The 4,403-nt window shown below is 38.4% G+C and overlaps 1 pseudogene; it reads left to right on the plus strand.

The window, feature by feature from the left end:
* Positions 1–3,756: 3,756 nt before the first annotated feature.
* LOC104854499 lies at positions 3,757–4,176 on the plus strand (annotated as a pseudogene).
* The last annotated feature ends 227 nt before the right edge of the window (positions 4,177–4,403 follow it).

Raw genomic sequence — 4,403 nt, forward strand, 5'->3', positions numbered from 1 at the left:
TCTAGGAATCAATCTAATGAAGGAGACACAAGGCCTCTACACTGAAAATTACAACACTCTGACAAAAGAGATAGAAAAGGATATAAAAAGATGGAAAGATATCCCTTGCTCCTGGGTAGGAAGAATCAACATAGTAAAAATGGCCATACTTCCAAAATCTCTATATAGATTCAATGCAATCCAGATTGAAATCCCAACAGTACATTTCACAGAACTTCATAAAACAATGCAAAAAATTCATTTGGAACCAGAAGAGACCTAGAATATCAAAAAACATTCTAGGCAACAAAGATATGGCAGTGGGTATCACAGTCTCCATTTTAAAACTATACTACAAAGCCACTGTGATAAAAACAGCATGGTACTGGCAAAGAAACAGACCCAAGGATCAATGGAATAGATTAGAAGATTCAGAAACAACACCAGACATACTCAGCTATGTCATCTTTGACAAAGGATCCAACCATCCTCACTGGAGGAAAGATAGCCTCTTTAATAAATGGTGTTGGAAAAACTGGCTTTCAACTTGCTAAAGGTTAAAATTAAATCCCTATCTTTCACTATGCATTAAATTAAAATCCAAGTGGATTAAAGATCTAAATATTAAAACAGAAACACTAAACTTGCTGGAAGATAAGCTAGGAAGAACTCTGCAAGACATTGGCATAGGAAAAGACTTTATGAACAAATCCTCAATAGCATGGGAACTAGCAGAAAGAATCAACAACTGGATCTCATCTTATTAAAAAGCTTCTGCACTGCAAAAGGAACCATTAACAGAACTAAGAGACAACCTACAATGTGGGGAAAAATTTTACCAACTGCTCCTCAGACAAAGGACTATTATCTAGAATATATAAAGAACTCAAAATAATCAGCCCCCCCAAATATAAAGACCCAATTCAAAAATGGCATCTGAAATGAACAGACATTTCTCAGACAAAGAAGTAAAAGCAGAAAGTAAATATAAGAAAAAATGTTCCACATCACTTGTCATTCAAGAGATGCAGCTGAAAACAACACTGAGATTCCACCTCACCCCACAAAGAATGGCTGCTATCAAGAAATCAACCAATAACAAATATTGGCGGGGTTGTAGGGAGAAAGGAACCCTTCTCCATTGCTGGTGGGAGTGCAGACTGGGGCAACCACTACGGAAATCAACATGGGGATACCTCAAAGAGCTGGGACTAGAGGTTCCATTTGACCCAGCCATCCCTCTGCTGGGTATCTTTCCAAAAGAATTAAAAGAATCAGACCACAGTGATATATGCGCACCCATGTTTATAGTGGCACAGTTTGTAATAGCTAAAACTTGGAAGCAGCCTATTTGCCCATCAGTTGGAAACTGGATAAAGAAGATGTGGTTTTTCTATAAAATGGAATACTACTCAGCCATAAAGAATGAAATTAGAGTCATTCATAGGAAAATGGATACATATTGAGGATATACTCCAAAGAGAAATAAGTCAGTCACACATGTGTAAATACCGAATAGTTTCTCTGGTGTGAAAAACTATAATACTACATAAGATCCTAATGAGGTAATTGACCATGTAAACTAGGAAGAAAAGGGCTAAAGGTGTAGGGAAAATGGGAAGGGTAGGGAAAAGGTAATAAGGGAAAAGAAAAAAACATGAGAAAATGGAAATAAAGTGTTTGTAAATGGGCAGAGAAGGGAGTGAAGGGAGGGCACAGACAAGGTGGAAAAAAAATGAGAACAAGACCTGTCATGTGAAGGTACAAGATCCCAATAATGAATGTAATTGTATTGTATACCTAGAATGTACCAATAAGCTCAATAAAAAAAAAGAAAAATGAAGTGTAAATAAGGTTCAAATGGTATAATTGAGAGTGTGAAATAGGAAGAAAATGGCTAAAGGGGAAGTGGGAAGGGGAGAGGGAAGGAAATAAGGGAAAAAGAAAATGTGAAAAAAGTAAAAAATGGAAACAAATTCTTTGTAAATAGGGAAAGGTGAAGGGGGTGAAGGGAGGGCAGGTGAATGGTGGAAAATAAGAACCAAGATGTATCATGTAAAGGTACAAGATCCCAATGATGAATGTAACTGTATTGTTTGCTTTCACTGTGCCAATAAACTTAATGGGGGCTGAAGAAAATGTTACTTGACCTCTCCATTTAATCAACAAACTTTTTTTTAATGCAGTGGTTGGGATGGAACTCGGGGCCTCGCACATGCTAGGTAATCACTCTACCACTGAACCACACCACCAACCCACAGTAAACATTTCTTGAGGCCCCATCCTCTGCCCAGCAATGTTCCACACTAGGGATAGCAGCAGGACAATATACACAGTCCAGCTTTGTCTAGTACAGGAGAAACAACCCCTGAAAACATCATTACAGGGCTATTGAGTCACACAAAGAGAGAGGTATGAGGAACTGTTGAGTGTATAACAGGGGATTTAATCTTGCCCAATGAGTCCAAGTTGAGGAGGTGACACTTTGTTGAACTGTGAAAGATTAGCAAGGGTAGACCCCCCAAAGGAATAGTAAGAGCTATTTGACATCTCTAATTAGCTATTTAACAGGCATCTTAACTTATTGAGGTCAAGCTGAACTCTTTGAGCTAGATCACTGGCCCTGAACTCTTGATAGTCCCTCTCCTCTTGACCAATTTGCTTCTCCTGCATTCCTTGACATTTCAGCCATGGCAAAGCTTTGGAATTATCCTCAATGCCTCTCTATGACACTCCAGATCCAGTTCCAGCTTTAATTGAAGCTTATGTTTTAGCTTCAGAGACCCTTGTATTCCAAGGCCCTGAAGAAGTACCTAGGAGTGTGTTCACATATTTTTATGAAATTTGGAAGGGTAAGATATTTTTGCTGAAGTCAGTGAAGATCAGTCTCTTTCCACTCCAAATATTCTTCCATCACATTTCCCCTTGTGTTATGTGCTATTGGAGCTACCATGGACATTTAGGTGAAGCTGAGTTGGGAAAAACTTTGGCAGGGTTTTAGTGAGACACACTTACATGGCTTGCAGCTCCTTCCTATATCCTGCCTGCTGACTGAGTGAAAGACTGCCTCCCTGGAACAGCCCACTGTGCTGATTTAGCTGATGTTGTGACAACAGTAGAGGACCAGGAGTCATATGATAGGAATCTATTCCATGGTACCTGCTACTGGAAACACAGGTAGTAGAAGCAACACAAGGTTTGAAATGTATACACCCAGAAGCCAGTCTATGGGAAATTGTTCCAAAGTTAAAACTGTATGCAGAAGACTTGGTTCTTATTGAAGTCTAACTAAAAGTAGATTTTTCTCTCCTGTTAACATACTGATCAATGAAGCATACACAATTATAAGTGCAGAATATTCTTTTTTTTCCTCAATGAGAGTTCCATTCAATAAAATTGATCAATATCCTATGTATATAAGGCACAAAGCTTTAGCTGCAGCACAAGCAAAGACTATGTGTGAAGTCATGTTTTATGAATCCTGTCCTAGAGTATCTGACTCACCTTGCCCTTGCAAAGTCTGCCTCATTTTTGTAAATTTTTCCTCATTTTAAGCACATATCCACTTTTGTACTTAATTTTGTTTGTTTTTAAAGACCCCTCAAAACAATTATATAAGTTTCAGGACCTATATATAAGTTTGGCCCCTGCTCATACTCTCTAACTAACCAGCAAATTCAGATGGTTACACTGTCAAAAACACATCTATAACCCAGCTCAGCATATTGCCTGTGTCAGACCTGCTCTGCTAGCTGCGCATGTGCATCTGTGTCTACCATGGGCACCATTCAGCAGCTGGTGGGAAGATGGCACCTAGTAGACTGAAAAGTCTTTGAGGAGCATATGAAGGAATTAGGAGTGGATGTAGCTATTTGAAAAATGGATGCAATGTCTAAGCCAGTTAGTATCATCACTTGTGATGGCAACCACATCACTGTGAAAACTGAGAGCACTCTAAAAACAGCAGTTTTCTTATATCCTGGAAAAGGAAGTTTGAAGAAACTACAGCTGATAGCAGAAAAACTTGGTCTGCAACTTTATAGATGGTACATTAGTTCAGCACTAGGAGTGAGATTAAAAAGAAAGCACAATACCAAAAAACTGTAAACTGAGAAATCAGTGGTAGCCTGTGTCATGAACAATATCACCTGCACTCTAGCCTGTGAAAAAATAGAAACAATCCCATCATCACATTAGATAGGACTTAGCTGGGAGAATGAACAAGCTCAGTTCAATGAGCAAATCTCCATGCTACTTGTTTTTCATTATATTTTTCAGTTATCTTTATCACAAGCATTTTACATGTAACTATTTCAAAAAGGTTAACCAGGATCATCCCCTTAACCATGATCTATATCTATATATTAAACACATTTATTTACTTATAAATACACATAACCAACTCCTTCTCTGGTCCAGCCTAT

Source organism: Fukomys damarensis, unplaced genomic scaffold (assembly GCF_012274545.1).
Source record: "Fukomys damarensis isolate Sample0158 unplaced genomic scaffold, DMR_v1.0_HiC HiC_scaffold_39, whole genome shotgun sequence".
Classification (NCBI taxonomy): Eukaryota; Metazoa; Chordata; class Mammalia; order Rodentia; family Bathyergidae; genus Fukomys; species Fukomys damarensis.